The sequence below is a fragment of the Aegilops tauschii genome, chromosome 5, assembly GCF_002575655.3.
Source record: "Aegilops tauschii subsp. strangulata cultivar AL8/78 chromosome 5, Aet v6.0, whole genome shotgun sequence".
Taxonomy (NCBI): Eukaryota; Viridiplantae; Streptophyta; class Magnoliopsida; order Poales; family Poaceae; genus Aegilops; species Aegilops tauschii.
Window position 1 is genome coordinate 4433562 of NC_053039.3, and position 22363 is coordinate 4455924.

Here is a 22363-nt window from a genome sequence, read left to right on the forward strand (position 1 = left end):
GCTACACTACATATGCAATGGGTATATGTGTAAAGGGCCATGTCAGTGGACTGAACTGCAGAATGCCAGAATAAGAGGGGGATAGCTAATCCTGTCGAAGACTACGCTTCTGGCCATCTTCATCTTGCAGCATGTAGAAGAGAGTAGACTGAAGTCCTCCAAGTAGCATCGCATAGCATAATCCTACCCGGCGATCCCCTCCTCGTCGCCCTGTTAGAGAGCGATCACCGGGTTATATCTGGCACTTGGAAGGGTGTGTTTTATTAAGTATCCAGTTCTAGTTGTCATAAGGTCAAGGTACAACTCCGGGTCGTCCTTTTACCGAGGGACACGGCTATTCGAATAGATAAACTTCCCTGCAGGGGTGCACCACATAACCCAACACGCTCGATCCCATTTGGCCGGACACACTTTTCTGGGTCATGCCCGGCCTCGTAAGATCAACACGTCGTAGCCCCACCTAAGCACAACAGAGAGGTCAGCACGCCGGTCTAACCCTATGCGCGCAGGGGTCTGGGCCCATCGCCCTATGCACACCTGCACGTTGCGTACGCGGCCGGAAGCAGACCTAGCCTAGTGGCATTCCAGTCCAATCCGGCGCGCGCCACTCAGTCGCTGACGTCAAGAAGGCTTCGGCTGATACCACGACGCCGGGATACCCATAACTACTCCCGCGTAGATCGCTAGTGCGTATAGACCAAATGGCCAGACTCAGATCAAATACCAAGATCTCGTTAAGCGTGTTAAGTATCCGCGAACGCCGACCAGGGCTAGGCCCACCTCTCACCTAGGCGGTCTCAACCTGCCCTGTCGCTCCGCCACAAAGATCCACTTGCGGGTACTCCTACGAGCCGACCCGACTTTAGTCATCACATGTGTCATGTATATAGTATATAAGTATATACCCGTGATCACCGCCCAGGTGATCACGACCCGATAGTATAGCACAGCAGACGGACAAGAATGTAGGGCCACTGATGGAAAACTAGCATCCTATACTAAGCATGTAGGATTGCAGGTAAAGGTAACAACAGTAGTAGCAAGGATAGGCTATGCATCAGGATAGGATATCGGAAAGCAGTAACATACTACACTACTCTAATGCAAGCAGTATAGAGAAGAATAGGCGATATCTGGTGATCAAGGGGGGGGGGCGCTTGCCTGGTTGCTCTGGCAAGTAGGAGGGGTCGTCAACTCCGTAGTCGAACTAGGCAGCAGCAATGTCGGTCTCGTAGTCTACCGGAGAGAAGAGGGGGAAGAAACAGTAAATACAATGCAAACATAAACATGACGATGCATGACATGACAATGAGCAGTGCGAGGTGTGTCCTAACGCGACAGTAGGTGGTACCGGCGAGGGGGGGGAACATCCGGGAAAGTATTCCCGATGTTTTGCGTTTTCGGACAGATGGACCGGAGGGGGAAAGTTGCGAGTTTGATAGGTTAGGGAGGTGTGATGGACGAACGGACTGCGTATCCGGATTCATCTCGTTGTTCTGAGCAACTTTCATGTAGAAAACATTTTCATCCGAGTTACGGTTTAAAAGATATGAATTTTCAAAGATTATTTGAATTTCTGGAATTATTTGAATTTAGCAAAAATGAATTATGACGTCAGCATGAGGTAACGCTGATGCCAGCAGGTCAACAGGTCGGCTGACCAGTCAAACCAGACCGGTGGGTCCAGTGGGACCCACATGTCATTGACAGGGCACTAACAGAGTTTTATAACTAACTTAAACAAGGTTATTAGCAGGTAGGCCCCACCTGTCAGTGCCTATTTAGATTAATTAATTAGTTTTATTTTATAAAAACATTTTATTTAGTTTATTTACGCGGCGGGGCCCGCATGTCAGCGTCACAGAGACGCCCAGTCAGACGTTGACTGGGTCAACCCAGTCAACGGGGCCCGCGGGGCCCGCTGGCAGTGACCCGGGGTCGCCCTAGGTGTGCCACGTCAGCGGCGGCCGGCGGCACATCGCCGGTGACGCCAAACACGGCGGAGGGCTTCGGACCTCGTCGGATTTCGCCTACGGGCAACCATTTCGCGCGCGCGAGGGCGCGTTCGAACGAGCGGAGCAACGCACATCGAACAGCGGTGGTGGCGTCGCCGGAGTTGGCTGGAATCGGCGCCGGCGTCGAGGCCAGCGGCGGAGCGGCTTCGGTCGAAGACGGAAACGGCGAGGCAGCACGCTATTGAGCAAAAGAGGAGGCTGGGGAGGAACTACGTGGTGCGGCGAGTCTAATGGGTACGGGCCCGTGACCAAACCGTCACTGGAGACGCGTCGGCGGCGAGCTCCGCGGCGACGCGTTCGGCCTCGTCGTGAGAGCTAGCTAAGGTTCGCGCGAGAGCAAACGGAGAAGGGTAGGAGGTAGAGGAGCTCACCGCGCGGCAGACGGAGGCCGGTGAGAGGCTTAGTAGCAGCAGCAGTCGCCGGAGTCGAAGAAGACGGCGGCGACCCGAGGAAGAAGGCGACGGCGTTGGGGTGATGTAGGGGGTCCCGGCTCGAGCAGGTGGTCGGGGAGGACGGGCTCGACGCGGCGGAGCTCGTGGACACGTCGGGGAGGAGAGCGGGGCTCGGTGGCCGCGGGAACGACGGCGGCACGTCGGCGACCGCGCTCGGGCGGTGGGGAAGGAGGGAGCGGCGTGGATCTGGGGGGGAGAGGGAGAGGCGCAGAGGCCAAGAGGGTGAGCGGGGGCGAGTGGGAGAGGGGCCCGAGGAGGCGGGGGCGCTGGCGTCCTTATCCTCGACGCCGGCGAAGGGGGGTCCGGCGGGGACGCGCCTGTTGCGACCCCGGTCGGGGGAACAGGGGGGAAGGCGACCCGGGGAGGTGGGCCAGGCCGGCTGGGCCTGGGGTCGGCCCAGTTGGGCCAGGGTCCAGTGGGGGGGGGGGCTTCTCCTTCTCTCTTTTTTTGTTTGTTCTGTTTTCTTTTGTATTTTCTTTTTATTTATTTATTTTCTTTTCTGTTTTAATTCATTTAAACGCATTTAGGCATTTTATAAAAATATGTTTTCTTTAGTATAATTACCCTTGTAATATTTGGCACCCACCGAACATTTTGTTTCAATTTTTGAAAAACCTTTTCTGTCGGCATTAATTTAAATTTGAATTTTGAAACGGTTTTGGATCATCCCACGGTTAACAACAGTAACCGAGGTGACGTGGCATGATTAGCGGGGAATTACTGTAGCTTGATTCCCCGGGCGTTACAGAACACATAAAAAATAGCATAGAGGATCAAGGCCATTACCAAAAGTTCCTCCCAAGGATCCTATATCCTATTGGGTATCTGTTCCCCGCCTTTTCCCGCTAGGATCTGAAATCTTATATTTTCCATATCCATATACCGTTGAATCCTTGGGGTTCCAGAATCCGCCTATTTTACTAGTCTTCGGAAACGGAAAACCCTGAACCAAGAAGAGTTGGATATGTTATGTAGGGTATGTTTTTTTTATTAATTTTATTTTGAGCTCTCAAGATATCGATATATACATATACAATCTCTACATAATGTCTCTCTCTCTATCTCTATATATTATATATATAATATGTACATTATGCAGTAGACCCATAATGGGAAATCCAAGTGGCTAATTTTTGAATTAAATAAAAAGCCCTTTTAACTCAGTGGTAGAGTAATGCCATGGTAAGGCATAAGTCATCGGTTCAAATCCGATAAAGGGCTTTTTAAATTAGTGGTAGAGTAATCTCGTGCTAAGACGTAAGTCGTTGGTTCGAATCTGATAGAGTACTTTTCTACTAAATTGATTCACTTTTGTTCTTTGTTTTTGAAACTTTCTCTATATTTTTAGAGAATTTTATGACTTAGTGCGGGATGGATGCATTTTTGGTCTGAACACTAAATGAAGCACGGAGAATTAATCTATAACAATCAACTAAAAAAAATCCTAGATGAAAACATCACAGAAAAGTTGGAAAAACTCTTTGCTTTGGATCTATTTATACTTTTCGAGTATATTGACAATTCCAAAAAACTGCTCATACTATGATTATAGTATAATCACGAGCGGTTGTATATGGCCCTATCGTCTAGTGATGCCCCTATCGTCTAGTGGTTCAGGACATCTCTCTTTCAACGAGCCAGCGGGGATTCGACTTCCTCTGGGGGTAGGGAGTATTATGAAAGGAGGTTAATCATAGATTAGTAAAAACCCTAGAATAAATTCTTCCTGGGTCGATGCCCGAGTGGTTAATGGGGACGGACTGTAAATTCGTTGACAATGTCTATGCTGGTTCAAATCCAGCTCGGCCCAAACCAGAAATCTAGGGCTTCGTGAGTATGAACTAAATCCTTTTGTTTTCCTTCCATAAAATAAAATGTCTGATCTATAGAAATAAAAGATAAAGAAAAAAGGGAATTTTTTTTCTAATCCATATCTCTCTCATTCCTTTCTTACAAACAAAAGAGTTTTTCTTATTGAAGGCTGGATTATTATCCATTTTTAGTGATAAAAAATCACGACATACTAGTTATGTCACTCTCACTATACCCACGTATAATATAATATGTGGGTATGTAGTATATGATTCGTCTATTTCTTAGAGTACGAAAGACGAATCGAATCTTCTTATGGTTCTATTTAAGAATGGGTATGCCATACACCCCGCGGGGATTGTAGTTCAATTGGTCAGAGCACCGCCCTGTCAAGGCGGAAGCTGCGGGTTCGAGCCCCGTCAGTCCCGAACTAGGGTTCAATGAATGGAGAAAGTGATATTTCCTTTTTCCATGAAAAAAGGGGCAGGGAGCAAGATCAAATACCCACAGGGCACCCTTACTTCACTTTTTTATTTTGCATCCCTCATTAAAGAGGGAGGGAAGGCATATAGGAATTTTTTTTCACTACTCCCGATCGATAAAGATAAAGAAAGACACACATACGATATGTGGATTAGTAGAATTTAGGATATTATATTACTCTATGTTTCTTTATGATGATACCATCCTCATCTTAATTTCCTATTCCACTCTTATGGAATAGAGTACCGGTATTTTACCGGAATCCATACATAAATCGTATTCCCTTTTTATTTCAGACCTCTTTTCCCCATCTCACTTCTACTGCTTATTTGGATGTCAATGTGACCCATAGAAAGTTGGTCATATAATACATACATAATTGTATGTATAACTATAAGAAAAAGGAAGGGAAATTGTATAATATTAAGAAAGTAGAAGATTAAAAAAGCTCGTGGGTTAGAGATATAGAAAAGAAAAAGTAGAAAAGGATTAAAAAAGAGGGAATTCCTAATCCAATCAAAAAACCCATTTTGGTCTTAGTGTGGATAGAGGATCTTCCTATGTTATACTATATAACTCTCATCCGTGAAATATAACTCTCATCCATGAATTGATTTGATAGATCCGATATTCATAATATTGAATTGATTCAGTATTATCAGAATGCAAGCCCTACCCTTGAATTTACAACATACCCCTTTTTCCTCTCCATGGGATTACATCCCGAGTTATTGTGAAAATAAAAAATAAAGAGGTTATGGAAGTCAATATTCTCGCATTTATTGCTACTGCACTGTTCATTGTAGTTCCTACTTCTTTTTTACTTATTATTTATGTAAAAACAGTCAGCCAAAATAATTAATTGGAATTCCAATTAATCATTGAAGAAATTAAAAAGGGATTAAATAAAAAAATCCAAGTCTTAAATGAAAGGATCTGGTTGGAATCTTAAAGTGTGGTAGAAAGAACTACATATAGTTTTTTCTACGACACTTTAGATTCTTTCTATTATATTATCTTTGAATCTACATAGAATAGATTAGTAGATTGAAATAGTTAAGTAGTCTAATTCAATTTCTTTTTTCATTGGATCCACTTAATTTCAATCAGGTCAAAATAAAAAAATCTAAGACAATTCTTGACCAAAGAATCCATGGAAGGAAAGAAAAATAATATTAAGAATAGACTATAGTAAAAAGTAAAAGGAAATGGAAAATGTGTGATATGCCGTGAATAGTTCCGTGGAAGAAAGTCTAATTTTCTTATGTATAGAACTTTTTTTAACCATTCGTCATTTCTAGTAGAAATTATGAATTGGTATAATGGCTCTTTCTTACATTACAACTTACAATACAAGAGTTTCTTACAGGAGTGAAACAAAACTAAAGAAAAAGATTAAAGAATAACGTTTGACAAAATGATTAATGCAAAATGATCCATTAATGAAAAGAATTGATACAACAATTTGATTACTTAATCAATTAGTAGGATCCCTAGAGTCGACTCCTTCCCCATACTACTAGTGAAAGAGAAAATGTAAAGACTACCATTAAAGCAGCCCAAGTGAGACTTACTATATCCATCTAAATTATGTCTCCTATTTCTATGAAGGGATTATTCTATTCTACTATTGATCAATAATCATAGTGGAATCAAGGGTACAGAGTTAAAAAGGGATTCCGCCCTAAGGCCATGGATCAATCAGTTCAAGGAATTTACTCCTAACAAATTCTTATAGGAATTCTGGTAGAATTAGAGAGCATTAAAAATACGATACTATAGCCCTTTTTTCCTTAAAAAAGAAAGAGTACGGGAATGATGTCCTAAATAGAAGAAGCGGGAATAGGAAGATTTTTTATTCCTTTTGTTACTCTTTTTTTTAAGCAAAGGACGCCCGAATATACCATAAAATTAACAATAGATAAATATTTATTGGATACCTACCTTACCTAATGTTTATTTTTGACCTAAACCCTGCAGCCTTGCTTTGTATCATTCTATGAAAGAATGAAGAGGAAGAGATTTTATCCATAACACTACTCCTAAATTGATTTTTGATCGACCTATTTAATCTGATTCTCGTTAGAATTAAGTAGTCCTTACTTTAGTGTATGTAGGTAACATAAGATGTACGATTAAAAAATGTATAATAATTAGTAAGTCTTGATATTCTTTCGTGGAGTCCCTTCTTGAATCCTAGATTGAAAAAAAAGAATGCCCCTTAGGGACCTTTCTTTGGATACCAAGATTTCTGACATCTTATCCTCGTATTTTAAAATTATCAAATCGAATCTCAATTAAGAACCAATTCAAATTCATATAATAAAAGAATAAGGAAACACTACCTCTCCCCTATTGATAACCATTTTGGCCACTACCGTCAAAACAAACCCTAACCCTAGTTTGAGGATAGAACTATGGTATGGTTTCTCTAAACCCAGTATCGGCAGGCCCAGTTACTCTCTTGCCCGAACTTATGCGAAGTAAAAATTGATCGAATTCGATCAGCACTATAAAAAAACCTAAGTATTTTATTGATCAGGCGGCACCCAGATTTGAACTGGGGATAAAGGATTTGCAGTCCCCTGCCTTACCGCTTGGCCATGCCGCCAAAAAATCCGATCAAAAATCTAGAAAACAGCAAGTATTCATCCATGTTTTCTTACGAAAAGCCCCTTTTATTTTGAATATAATTCTACTTAACTTTTTCCAATCTTTTTCAAAACATCTATTCCTGCTTTTTTTGATCCAGTTTCTATTATTCTCCTCGATAGATTCTATCTTAAAACATACATTGTTAACACAATAAAACTTCCCATTTCTTTCTATTGAGATGAAAAAGAAGAAAAAGTGGATTTCTATTCACAGGCTGCAAAATTCAGAATAAATTGGAACCGTTAACTAGAATTCTCTTTTTTTTATTGCAGTAGTGAACTACTCTTAAATCGGTATTATCTCCCCCCCTTCAATGGCATAATAAAATATTATGACTTTATGCTTAATCCGTGTATAGGTAAACTTTAGGTCCGAACAGCATTGTTATCCAAAGATCCCCTTTATGTACATATCTCTATGGGGAATCATGCTTTAATTCTTCAAAGTATTAAATTAAATATCTTGAATAAAAAAAGGAAATTTGCTCTGATATAGAGTATAACCTTACTGGCCTACCCAAGTGAAATTACGATAAAAGAAAAGCATGGATATGGGGAGAGGTGGATAACTAGATTGGCATGTACTTAAAAAAGGGACTTACTTGATTTTAGAATTCCACAATGAAATACTGAATTTTCTAGCAATTATACTACTCCGATCCGAAATAAAAAAGAACCCACAAATTATTTTGAGAAATTAAAGTAAGCACGCTATTCTAAATCGAAGTAAAGTCAAACTTTCTAGTATATTATATTACGGCTTTATTACATTCATAGAAAGGAGATAAAATGAGAAATCTTTGCCATCCAATCTGATTAGAATATCATAACATAAAGTATAAGTGGCAGAATTTTCTTTTTAGGAATGTTTTATCAATTCATTTTCATTTCATTTGTACCCCTGGCAAACTCGAACTTTCGTCCAAATGGTCTCTATTCATATGTATGAAATACATATATGAAATACGTATGTGGAGTTCCCTAGAATTTCATGTGATTCAGTAAACAGAATATAGATTCCATGATTGCTAGATCGATCCAGAGGGATTGATGAAGAGTGAGCTGATAATGGAATTTTTCTTTGATAAACAGGAAACATAAGATTAAGATGCTCCGGAATGGAAACGAGGGAATGTCCACAATACCCGGATTTAGTCAGATCCAATTCGAGGGATTTTGTAGGTTCATTAATCAAGCCTTAGTAGAAGAACTTGACAAGTTTCCAACAATTAAAGATCCAGATCACGAAATTGCATTTCAATTATTTGCGAAAGGATATCAATTGCTAGAACCCTCGATAAAAGAAAGAGATGCTGTGTATGAATCACTCACCTATTCTTCCGAATTATATGTATCTGCGAGATTAATTTTTGGTTTCGATGTGCAAAAGCAAACCATTTCTATCGGAAACATTCCTATAATGAATTCCTTAGGAACCTTTATTATAAATGGAATATACCGAATTGTGATCAAGCAAATATTGCTAAGTCCTGCTATTTACTACTGCTCGGAATTAGATCATAAGGGAATTTCTATCTACACTGGCACTATAATATCAGATTGGGGGGGGGGCAGATCGGAATTAGCAATTGATAAAAAAGAAAGGATATGGGCTCGCGTGAGTAGAAAACAAAAGATATCTATTCTAGTTCTATCATCAGCTATGGGTTCGAATCTAAGAGAAATTCTAGATAATGTTTCCTACCTTGAAATTTTCTTGTCTTTCCCGAATGCTAAGGAGAAGAAGAGGATTGAGTCAAAAGAAAAAGCTATTTTGGAGTTTTATCAACAATTTGCTTGTGTAGGTGGGGACCTGGTATTTTCGGAGTCCTTATGCGAGGAATTACAAAAGAAATTTTTTCAATAAAAATGTGAATTAGGAAGGATTGGTCGATGAAATATGAATCGGAGACTTAATCTTGATATACCTCAGAACAATACATTCTTGTTACCACGAGATGTATTGGCCGCTACGGATCATTTGATTGGAATGAAATTTGGAACGGGTATACTTGACGATGACGATATGAATCACTTGAAAATAAACGTATTCGTTCGGTTGCAGATCTGTTACAAGATCAATTTGGATTGGCTCTTGGTCGTTTACAACATGCAGTTCAAAAAACTATTCGTAGAGTATTCATACGTCAATCGAAACCGACTCCCCAAACTTTGGTAACTCCAACTTCAGCTTCAATTTGATTAATAACTACTTATGAGACCTTTTTTGGCACATACCCGTTATCTCAAGTTTTTGATCAAACGAATCCATTGACACAAACTGTTCATGGGCAAAAAGTGAGTTGTTTAGGTCCTGGAGGGTTGACGGGGAGAACCGCAAGTTTTCGGAGCCGAGATATTCATCCGAGTCACTATGGGCGTATTTGTCCAATTGACACGTCTGAAGGAATCAATGTTGGACTTACTGGATCCTTAGCAATTCATGCGAGAATTGATCACTTGTGGGGATCCATAGAGAGTCCGTTTTATGAAATATCTGCTGAGAAAGCAAAAGAAAAAAAAGAGAGACAGGTGGTTTATCTATCACCAAATAGAGATGAATATTATCTCATAGCAGCAGGAAATTCTTTGTGCTTGAATCAAGGTATTCAGGAAGAACAGGTTGTTCCGGCTAGATACCGTCAAGAATTCTTGACTATTGCATGGGAACAGATTCATGTTAGAAGTATTTTTCCTTTCCAATATTTTTCTATTGGGGGTTCTCTCATTCCTTTTATTGAGCACAATGATGCGAATCGGGCTTTAATGAGTTCTAATATGCAGCGCCAAGCAGTTCCGCTTTCTCGGTCCGAGAAATGCATTGTTGGAACTGGATTGGAACGCCAAACAGCTCTAGATTCGAGGGTTTCCATTATAGCCGAACGCGAGGGAAAGATCATTTCTACTGATAGTCATAAGATACTTTTATCAAGTAGTGGGAAGACTATAAGTATTCCTTTAGTTAACCACCGTCGCTCTAACAAAAATACTTGTATGCACCAAAAACCCCGGGTTCCACGAGGTAAATCCATTAAAAAAGGACAAATTTTAGCAGAAGGAGCTGCTACAGTTGGGGGCGAACTTGCTTTAGGAAAAAACGTATTAGTAGCTTATATGCCATGGGAAGGTTACAATTTTGAAGACGCAGTACTAATTAGTGAACGTTTGGTATATGAAGATATTTATACCTCTTTTCACATCCAGAAATATGAAATTCAGACGGATACGACAAGCCAGGGCTCCGCTGAAAAAATCACTAAAGAAATACCACATCTAGAAGAACATTTACTCCGCAATTTGGACAGAAATGGAGTTGTTAGGTTGGGATCCTGGGTAGAAACTGGTTATATTTTAGTAGGTAAATTAACGCCTCAGATAGCGAGCGAATCATCTTATATCGCGGAAGCTCGATTATTACGGGCCATATTTGGCCTTGAGGTTTCCACTTCAAAAGAAACTTCTTTGAAATTACCTATAGGTGGAAGAGGGCGCGTTATCGATGTGAAATGGATCCAAAGGGACCCGCTCGACATAATGGTTCGTGTATATATTTTACAGAAACGTGAAATCAAAGTTGGGGATAAAGTAGCCGGAAGACATGGGAATAAAGGGATCATTTCCAAAATTTTGCCTAGGCAAGATATGCCCTATTTGCAAGATGGAACACCCGTTGATATGGTCTTCAATACCTTAGGAGTACCCTCCCGAATGAATGTGGGACAAATATTTGAAAGCTCGCTCGGATTAGCGGGGGATCTGCTAAAGAAACATTATAGAATAGCACCCTTTGATGAGAGATATGAGCAAGAGGCTTCAAGAAAACTTGTGTTTTCAGAATTATATGAAGCCAGTAAAGAAACAAAAAATCCATGGGTATTTGAACCCGAGTACCCGGGAAAAAGCAGAATATTTGATGGAAGAACAGGCGACCCCTTTGAGCAACCTGTTCTAATAGGGAAGTCCTATATCTTAAAATTAATTCATCAAGTTGATGAGAAAATTCATGGGCGTTCTACTGGGCCCTACTCACTTGTTACACAACAACCGGTTAGAGGAAGAGCCAAGCAAGGGGGACAACGAGTAGGAGAAATGGAAGTTTGGGCTTTAGAAGGATTTGGTGTTGCTCATATTTTACAAGAGATACTTACTTATAAATCTGACCATCTTATAGCTCGCCAAGAAATACTTAATGCTACGATCTGGGGAAAAAGAATACCTAATCATGAGGATCCTCCAGAATCTTTTCGAGTGCTCGTTCGAGAACTACGATCTTTGGCTCTAGAACTGAATCATTTCCTTGTATCTGAAAAGAACTTCCAGGTTAATAGGGAGGAAGTTTGATCGGAATAAATATAAATTATTTTCTTATTTCTATTTTATGATTGACCAATATAAACATCAACAACTTCAAATTGGACTCGTTTCCCCTCAACAAATAAAGGCTTGGGCTAACAAAAACCTACCTAATGGAGAAGTCGTTGGCGAAGTCACAAGGCCCTCTACTTTTCATTATAAAACCGACAAACCAGAAAAAGATGGATTGTTTTGCGAAAGAATCTTTGGACCCATAAAAAGCGGGATTTGCGCTTGTGGCAATTCTCGAGCGAGCGGAGCTGAAAACGAAGACGAAAGATTTTGCCAAAAATGCGGGGTAGAATTTGTGGATTCTCGGATACGAAGATATCAAATGGGATACATCAAACTCGCATGTCCCGTGACTCATGTGTGGTATTTGAAAGGCCTTCCTAGTTATATCGCGAATCTTTTAGATAAACCTCTTAAGAAGTTGGAGGGCCTAGTATACGGCGATTTCTCTTTTGCTAGGCCCAGCACTAAAAAACCCACTTCTTTACGATTACGAGGTTTATTCGAAGAGGAAATTGCATCCTGTAACCACAACATTTCTCCCTTTTTTTCTACCCCAGGCTTTGCAACATTTCAAAATCGGGAAATTGCGACAGGAGCAGGTGCTATTAGAGAACAATTAGCATATTTGGATTTGCGAATTATTATAGAGAATTCTTTGGTAGAATGGAAGGAATTAGAAGACGAGGGGTATAGTGGAGATGAGTGGGAAGATAGAAAAAGACGAATAAGAAAAGTTTTTTGATTAGACGCATGCAATTGGCGAAACATTTTATTCAAACAAATGTAGAACCAGAATGGATGGTTTTGTGCTTATTACCGGTTCTTCCTCCCGAATTGAGACCTATTGTTTATAGGTCTGGAGATAAAGTAGTGACTTCAGACATTAATGAACTTTATAAGAGAGTTATCCGTCGGAACAACAATCTTGCCTATCTATTAAAAAGAAGTGAATTAGCGCCAGCAGATTTAGTAATGTGCCAGGAAAAATTGGTACAAGAAGCCGTGGATACACTTCTTGATAGTGGGTCCCGCGGGCAACCGACGAGGGATGGTCACAATAAAGTATACAAATCACTTTCAGATGTAATTGAAGGTAAAGAGGGAAGGTTTCGCGAGACTCTGCTTGGGAAACGGGTCGATTACTCGGGGCATTCTGTCATTGTTGTGGGTCCTTCGCTTTCATTACATCAATTGGATTACCTCTAGAGATAGCAATAAAGCTTTTTCAGCTATTTGTAATTCGCGATTTAATCACGAAACGCGCCACTTCTAATGTAAGGATTGCTAAAAGGAAAATTTGGGAAAAAGAACCCATTGTATGGGAAATACTTCAAGAAGTTATGCGGGGACATCCTGTACTGTTAAATAGAGCACCTACCCTGCATAGATTAGGCATACATGCCTTTCAACCCACTTTAGTAGAGGGGCGTACTATTTCTTTACACCCATTAGTGTGTAAGGGTTTCAATGCGGACTTTGATGGAGATCAAATGGCTGTTCATCTACCTTTATCCTTGGAAGCTCAGGCAGAAGCCCGTTTACTTATGTTTTCTCATATGAATCTCTTATCTCCCGCTATTGGGGATCCTATTTGCGTACCAACCCAAGACATGCTTATCGGGCTTTATGTATTAACGAGTGGAAAGCGTCGAGGTATTTGTGCAAATAGATATAATAGTTACAGAAACTACCCAAATCTAAAAGTAAATTACAATAATAATAATAATTCTAAATATAGGAAAGATAAAGAACCCCATTTTTCTAGTTCTTATGATGCACTGGGAGCTTATAGACAAAAACTAATCAGTTTAGATAGTCCCTTGTGGCTACGATGGAACCTGGATCAACGCGTCATTGGGTCAAGAGAAGTTCCGATTGAAGTTCAATATGAATCTTTGGGGACTTATCATGAGATTTATGCCCACTATCTAATAATGGGAAATAGAAAAAAAGAAATTCGTTCGATATACATTCGAACCACTCTTGGTCATATTTCTTTTTATAGAGAAATAGAGGAAGCCATACAAGGATTTAGTCAGGCCTATTCGTACACTACCTAAACAAGAAAGTTAGATTCGGCGATGCCCCTCCCCTTTCGGGGGGCATTCCGATTTCCCTAGTATCATCATTATTTGCCACGCGAATCCAGATTGAGATTGAGGCAAGTTAATTAAATTTTCGAATCACTGACTCAGGCCCATTGTCGAATCCTACTCAGCAATTGTCGAATCCTACTCAGCCGAAAAGGGGGTACTTATGTATGGCGGAACGGGCCAATCTGGTCTTTCATAATAAAGAGATAGACGGAACTGGTATGAAACGACTTATTAGCAGATTAATAGATCATTTTGGAATGGGATATACATCCCATATACTGGATCAACTAAAGACTCTGGGCTTCCATCAAGCCACTACTACATCGATTTCGTTAGGAATCGAGGATCTTTTAACAATACCCTCTAAGGGATGGTTAGTCCAAGACGCGGAACAACATATTTTTCTTTTGGAGAAACACTATTATTATGGGGCTGTACACGTGGTAGAAAAATTACGCCAATCTGTTGAGATATGGTATGCGACAAGTGAATATTTGAAACAAGAAATGAATTCAAATTTTCGGATAACGGATCCTTCTAATCCAGTCTATCTAATGTCTTTTTCAGGAGCCAGAGGAAATGCATCTCAAGTACACCAATTAGTAGGTATGAGAGGATTAATGTCGGACCCTCAAGGACAAATGATTGATTTACCTATTCAAAGTAATTTACGCGAGGGACTTTCTTTGACAGAATATATAATTTCCTGCTATGGAGCCCGCAAAGGGGTTATAGATACTGCTGTGCGAACAGCAGATGCTGGATATCTTACACGTAGTCTTGTTGAAGTAGTTCAACATATTATTGTGCGTAGAAGAGATTGTGGTACTATCCGAGGTATTTCTGTAAGTCCTCAAAATGGGATGACGGAAAAACTTTTTGTCCAAACACTAATTGGTCGTGTATTAGCAGACGATATATATATCGGTTCACGATGCATTGCCGCGCGAAATCAAGATATTGGAATTGGATTAGTCAATCGATTCATAACTGCCTTTCGAGCACAACCATTTCGAGCACAACCAATATATATTAGAACCCCCTTTACTTGCCGAAGCACTTCTTGGATCTGTCAATTATGCTATGGCCGGAGTCCTACTCATAGTGATCTGGTCGAATTGGGAGAAGCCGTAGGTATTATTGCAGGTCAATCAATTGGGGAGCCAGGGACTCAACTAACATTAAGAACTTTTCATACTGGCGGAGTATTCACAGGGGGTACTGCCGACCTTGTACGATCCCCTTCGAATGGAAAAATAAAATTCAATGAGAATTTGGTTCACCCCACACGTACCCGTCATGGGCAGCCTGCTTTTCTACGTTATATAGACTTGCATGTAACTATTCAGAGTCAAGATATTCTATATAGTATGAATATTCCCTCAAAAAGCTTGATTCTAGTGCAAAATGATCAATATGTAAAATCCGAACAAGTAATTGCGGAGATTCGTGCCGGAACGTCCACTTTACATTTTAAAGAAAGGGTACAAAAGCATATTTATTCTGAATCAGACGACGAAATGCACTGGAGTACTGATGTTTACCATGCGCCCGAATATCAATATGGTAATCTTCGCCGATTACCAAAAACAAGCCATTTATGGATATTGTCAGTAAGTATGTGCAGATCCAGTATAGCGTCTTTTTCACTCCACAAGGATCAAGATCAAATGAATACTTATGGTAAAAAATATAGGGAAATTCTTGATTATTCAACGTCGGATCGAATCATGTCCAATGGCCATTGGAATTTTATCTATCCTTCTATTTTTCAAGATAATTCAGATTTGTTGGCGAAAAAGCGAAGAAATAGGTTCGTCATTCCATTACAATATCATCAAGAACAAGAGAAAGAACTAATATCCTGTTTTGGGATTTCGATTGAAATCCCCCTTATGGGTGTTTTACGTAGAAATACTATATTTGCTTATTTTGACGATCCCCGATACAGAAAAGATAAAAAGGGTTCAGGAATTGTTAAATTTAGATATAGGACCCTAGAAGAAGAATATAGGACTCGAGCGGAAGACTCAGAAGAGGAATATGAGACCCTAGAAGATGAATACAGGACCCGAGAGGACGAATATGAATATGAAACCCTAGAAGAATCTAAATATCGAATCCTAGAAGATGAATACGAATATGAAACCCTAGAAGACGAATATGGGAGCCCAGAAAACGAATATGGGAACCCAGAGAACGAATATAGGACTTTAGAGAAAGTCTCGGAAGAGGAATATGGGAGCCCAGAGAGCAAATATAGGACCCAAGAGGACGAATATGGTACTCTAGAGGAAGACTCAGAAGACGAATATGGCAGCCCCGGGGAAAGCGCAGAGGAAAAATATGGTACTTTAGAGGAAGACTCAGAAGAAGATTCAGAGGACGAATACGAGAGCCCAGAGGAAGATTCCATCTTAAAAAAAGAGGGTTTGATTGAGCATCGAGGAACAAAAGAATTTAGTCTAAAATACCAAAAAGAAGTAGATCGGTTTTTTTTTCATTCTTCAAGAACTTCATATCTTGCCGAGATCTTCATCCCTAAACATACTTGACAATAGTATTATTGGAGTGGATACACAACTCACAAAAAATACAAGAAGTCGACTAGGCGGACTGGTCCGAGTGAAGAGAAAAAAAAAGCCATACGGAACTCAAAATATTTTCCGGAGATATTCATTTTCCTGAAGAGGCGGATAAGATATTAGGTGGCTGTTTGATACCGCCAGAAAGACAAAAAAAAGATTCTAAGGAATCAAAAAAGGAAAAATTGGGTCTATGTTCAACGGAAAAAAATTCTCAAGAGCAAGGAAAAGTATTTTGTTTCCGTTCGCCCTACAGTGGCATATGAAATGGACGAAGGAAGAAATTTAGCAACACTTTTCCCGCAGGATCTCTTGCAAGAAGAAAATAATCTCCAAATTCGACTTGTCAATTTTATTTCTCATGAAAATAGCAAGTTAACTCAAAGAATTTATCACACAAATAGTCAATTTGTTAGAACTTGCTTAGTAGTGAGTTGGGAACAAGAAGAACAAGAAAAGGCTGGTGCTTCCCTTGTTGAGGTAAGAGCAAATGATCTTATTCGCGATTTCCTAAGAATTGATTTAGTCAAGTCCACTATTTCGTATACATGAAAAAGGTATGGTAGGACAAGTGCAGGACCGATTCCCCATAATAGGTTAGATCGCGCCAATATCAATTCTTTTTATTCCAAGGCGAAGATTGAATCACTTAGCCAACATCCAGAAGCTATTGACACTTTGTTGGATCGAAATAAAGAATACCACTCTTTGATGATTTTGTCGGCATCCAACTGTTCTCGAATTGGTTTATTCAAGAATTCAAAACATCCCAATGCGATAAAAGAATGGAATCCTAGAATTCCTATTCGAGAAATTTTTGGGCCCTTAGGCGCTATTGTAGCTAGTATATCGCATTTTTCTTCATCTTACTATTTACTAACGCATAATAAAATCCTGTTAAAAAAATATTTGTTCGTTGACAATTTAAAACAAACCTTCGAAGTACTTCAAGAACTTAAATACTCTTTAATAGATGAAAATAAAAGGATTTCTAATTTCGATAGTAACATAATGTTGGATCCATTCCTTTTGAATTGTCACTTTGCCCATCATGATTCTTGGGAAGAGACATTGGCAATAATTCACCTTGGACAATTTATTTGTGAAAATGTATGTCTATTTAAATCGCACATAAAAAATCCGGTCAAATTTTCATTGTAAATATGAATTCCTTTGTTATAAGAGCAGCTAAACCTTATTTGGCCACTATAGGAGCAACTGTTAATGGTCATTATGGAGAAATCCTTTACAAGGGAGATAGGTTAGTTACGTTTATATATGAAAAATCAAGATCTAGTGACATAACGCAAGGTCTTCCAAAAGTGGAACAAATCTTTGAAGCGCGTTCAATTGATTCATTATCCCCGAATCTCGAAAGGAGAATTGAGGATTGGAATGAGCGTATACCAAGAATTCTTGGGGTCCCTTGGGGATTCTTGATTGGAGCTGAGCTAACCATAGCCCAAAGTCGTATCTCTTTGGTTAATAAAATCCAAAAGGTTTATCGATCCCAAGGGGTACAGATCCATAATAGACATATAGAGATTATTATACGCCAAGTAACATCAAAAGTGCGGGTTTCCGAAGATGGAATGTCTAATGTTTTCTCGCCTGGGGAATTAATCGGACTATTGCGAGCGGAACGAGCAGGACGAGCTTTGGATGAATCGATCTATTATCGGGCAATCTTATTGGGAATAACAAGGGCTTCCCTAAATACCCAAAGTTTCATATCTGAAGCAAGTTTTCAAGAAACTGCTCGAGTTTTAGCAAAAGCTGCCCTACGAGGTCGCATTGATTGGTTGAAAGGCTTGAAAGAAAACGTAGTTCTGGGGGGGATTATACCTGTTGGTACCAGATTCCAAAAATTTGTGCATCGTTCCCCACAAGACAAGAACCTTTATTTCCAAATAAAAAAAATCTATTCACGTCGAAAATGAGAGATTTTTTGTTTCTCCATACAGAATTAGTTTCTTCAGATTCTGACGTAACAAACAATTTTTATGAGACATAAGAACCCCCATTTAACATTTAACCCTATATCATTTAAGGATACATAAAAAATATTTTTTATTTCAAGCTATTTTGGATCTTTCTTAATCTTCAAAAAGAACTAAATTCCGTAATGGCATGGTAGGATTAAAAAAAGGAAGTGTGGAAAAAATGACAAGAAGATATTGGAACATTAATTTGAAAGAGATGATAGAAGCAGGAGTTCATTTTGGTCATGGTATTAAGAAATGGAATCGTAAAATGGCCCCTTACATTTTGGCAAAGCGTAAAGGTACTCATATTATAAATCTCACTAGAACGGCTTGTTTTTTATCAGAAGCTTGTGATTTAGTTTTTGATGCAGCAAGTCAGGGAAAAAGTTTCTTAATTGTTGGTACCAAAAAAATAGCAACAGATTTAGTAGCATCAGCTGCAATAAGGGCTCGTTGTCATTATGTTAATAAAAAGTGGTTCAGTGGTATGTTAACGAATTGGTCGATTACGAAAACTAGACTTTCTCAATTTAGAGACTTAAGAGCAGAAGAAAAAATGGGAAAATTCCACCATCTCCCAAAAAGAGATGTGGCAATCTTGAAGAGAAAATTATCTACCTTGCAAAGGTATCTCGGCGAGATCAAATATATGACGAGATTGCCAGACATTGTGATCGTCCTTGATCAGCAAAAAGAGTATATAGCTCTTCGGGAATGTGCCATTTTGGGGATTCCTACTATTTCTTTAGTCGATACAAATTGTGACCCGGATCTCGCGAATATATCGATTCCAGCCAACGATGACACTATGCCTTCAATTCGATTGATTCTTAACAAATTAGTATTTTCAATTTGTGAGGGCCGTTCTCTCTATATAAGAAATCGTTGATTAAGAATATATAGTGAATTCTTGGGCAACTGCGTAAATTTATGGAATCACTTACTTTACTATATCTTTTTTTTGCATAGAAAAAAGAAGGGGAATATTGATATATATTAGAGGGTATTGATATATATTATGATCTGATGTGCTTTCTTGGTATCCTAAATATAAGATTAATACTTCAAGTTGCTGAGTTGAGAAAGAGATGGTTGAATCAAAAGAATTCCTTTTTTGAAGTTCAATTTTTATCAGAGGACAATATGAATATTATACCTTGTTCCATTAAAACACTCAAGGGGTTATATGATATATCGGGTGTAGAAGTAGGCCAACACTTCTATTGGCAAATAGGAGGTTTCCAAATTCATGCCCAAGTACTCATCACTTCTTGGGTCGTAATTACTATCTTGCTAGGTTCAGTTGTCATAGCTGTTCGGAATCCACAAACCATCCCGACCGATGGTCAGAATTTTTTTGAATATGTCCTTGAGTTTATTCGAGACTTGAGCAAAACTCAGATTGGAGAAGAATATGGTCCCTGGGTTCCCTTTATTGGAACTATGTTCCTTTTTATTTTTGTTTCGAATTGGTCGGGTGCTCTTTTACCTTGGAAAATTATAGAGTTACCCCATGGGGAATTAGCAGCGCCCACGAATAATATAAATACTACTGTTGCTTTAGCTTTACTCACGTCAGTGGCATATTTTTATGCTGGTCTTAGCAAAAAAGGATTGAGCTATTTCGAGAAATATATTAAACCAACTCCAATCCTTTTACCAATTAACATCCTAGAAGATTTCACAAAACCATTATCGCTTAGCTTTCGACTTTTCGGGAATATATTGGCGGATGAATTAGTCATTGTTGTTCTTGTTTCTTTAGTCCCCTTAGTAATCCCTATACCGGTCATGTTTCTTGGATTATTTACAAGCGGTATTCAAGCTCTTATTTTTGCAACATTAGCCGCAGCCTATATAGGTGAATCCATGGAGGGTCATCATTGAATTGACTCTTTTTGGAAATAGTAATTTTTTTGCAGCTTAGCTCAATTCATGCATGGTTCCAGATAATCTGCTTGGTTGCAAAAAAATAGTTAGAAATGCGTATGAATATATAGCCTAGAGTTGTAGGAGAGAGAATAGAATAGACTATATTATGGAATTTTCAAAGTATATATGCATTAAGGAGGGTGGAGTCAGGCTAGATCTATACTATAATATCCTTAATGTCTATAAGTGGAGTCCTCTTTTATGCAGGTTTCCACTTTAAGCAATGATTTTAGAATCCGATTCAATAGAAAATGAGAAAATATGCAAACAAAATAGAAGAAACAAATGTATATATATATATATATAGGATATTATATTATATATTCCTAGGTTAGATTCATTATCTAATCCGATATATGGATATGGAATTCCCTTCTATGTAGTTCGGACAATTCACATTATCATTTCAATTTGATTTCAATTTGTACTTTTTAGTTACTTTACTTCTCCCCAATAGAGCTTAGAAGTAAGAATTTATTGGTTGATTGTATCCTTAACCATTTCTTTTTTTTGACACGAGGAACTACTCACCATGAATCCACTAATTGCTGCTGCTTCTGTTATTGCTGCTGGATTGGCCGTAGGGCTTGCTTCTATTGGACCTGGAGTTGGTCAAGGTACTACTGCAGGACAAGCTGTAGAAGGTATTGCGAGACAGCCAGAAGCAGAAGGTAAAATACGAGGTACTTTATTGCTTAGTCTAGCTTTTATGGAAGCTTTAACAATTTATGGACTAGTTGTGGCACTAGCGCTTTTATTTGCGAACCCTTTTGTTTAATCTTAAAAAAAATTCTTTCGATTTCGATTAGATACTTTTTTCTTTTTTTAGTAAATTGGTATTTGCTTCCACAATTCCAATTATATCAATACTTTATTTAATTTACTCCTATTTATTACTCCTGGAATTATCTATTTATCGGGACAGATAATACCCCATTCTAGGAAGGGCATAGTTGAGTATTATTAATTTAGAAGATATGCTCACCTTCTTATTTCCCGTCCTTAGTTTAGGAAAGTGGAAAGTTTTTTCCTTTTATTTTAGGAATTTTGGGAACAGAAAATTTCAACAAAGGAAGTCTTTCACCGGTCAAACAAGACGTAAGACTTAATCTAAAAGAAATTACTAGATTGAATCTATTTGCATTAAAAAAACCGATCAAAAAAGGGCGAGCGAAGTAAGTGATCGAAAAACTTTGTTCTTTGTTCGTCCTATCTATAAGAGGAGAGCATATGAAAAATGTAACCCATTCTTTCATTTTTTTAGCTCACTGGCCATCCGCTGGCAGTTTCGGGCTTAATACCAATATTTTAGCAACAAATCTAATAAATCTAACTGTAGTGGTTGGTGTTTTGATTTTTTTTGGAAAGGGAGTGTGTGCGAGTTGTCTATTTCAAGAATAGATTGGATCTATCTGGCTGCACTTTATAATATTTTTTAGTATTTTTGGATAAATAAGAAAAGGGTGCACGATCTCGACGAATTACTTCTGAATAAATTCAGAAATCATATGGAAGAACCATAGCATTTTGTGACTCATTGGTAAATCAACTTTGATTCTCTATAAACCAAGAATGTGAGACCATTAACACGGTTAAAGCTAAACTGCTTGAAGTCCAGGCAAAAAGAGGTACTCTTTCTACAACTATGTTAGTATTAGTACCGAATAATAACGGGAAATAGCTAATGTAAAATTTATCTAATATAGAACACTCATATCGATAAAATGGTTTGAACTATTTACTAGAAAAAAAAGGGGGCACCCTGCCCTTTTTTAACCAATGCCGAATCGACGACCTATGTATAAAAAAGAGAAATTTTTTGGATTTGAAGAAAAAAATAAAAAAGAATTCTATTAATTTTCATTTTCCATTTATTTAGTTAGTTTTTCTTAATGAAATTGAAATTATTAACTAGAGGGCAAATAAAAATATAGAAACAACTTTGCTGACCATGATATATTTTTATCTAGGCGGAAGAGTC

General features: G+C 38.8%; 3 non-coding genes across 3 annotated transcripts; 2 read left to right on the plus strand and 1 right to left on the minus strand.

Annotated features, from left to right (window-relative positions):
- The first annotated feature begins 3616 nt into the window (after positions 1 to 3616).
- TRNAT-GGU (transfer RNA threonine (anticodon GGU)) lies at positions 3617 to 3688 on the plus strand. Its single transcript has one exon. It is a non-coding gene; the product is annotated as a tRNA-Thr (tRNA).
- Positions 3689 to 4633: 945 nt separating this feature from the next.
- On the plus strand, positions 4634 to 4707 carry TRNAD-GUC (transfer RNA aspartic acid (anticodon GUC)). Its single transcript has one exon. It is a non-coding gene; the product is annotated as a tRNA-Asp (tRNA).
- Positions 4708 to 7302: 2595 nt separating this feature from the next.
- TRNAC-GCA (transfer RNA cysteine (anticodon GCA)) lies at positions 7303 to 7373 on the minus strand. Its single transcript has one exon. It is a non-coding gene; the product is annotated as a tRNA-Cys (tRNA).
- Between the last annotated feature and the right edge of the window lie 14990 nt (positions 7374 to 22363).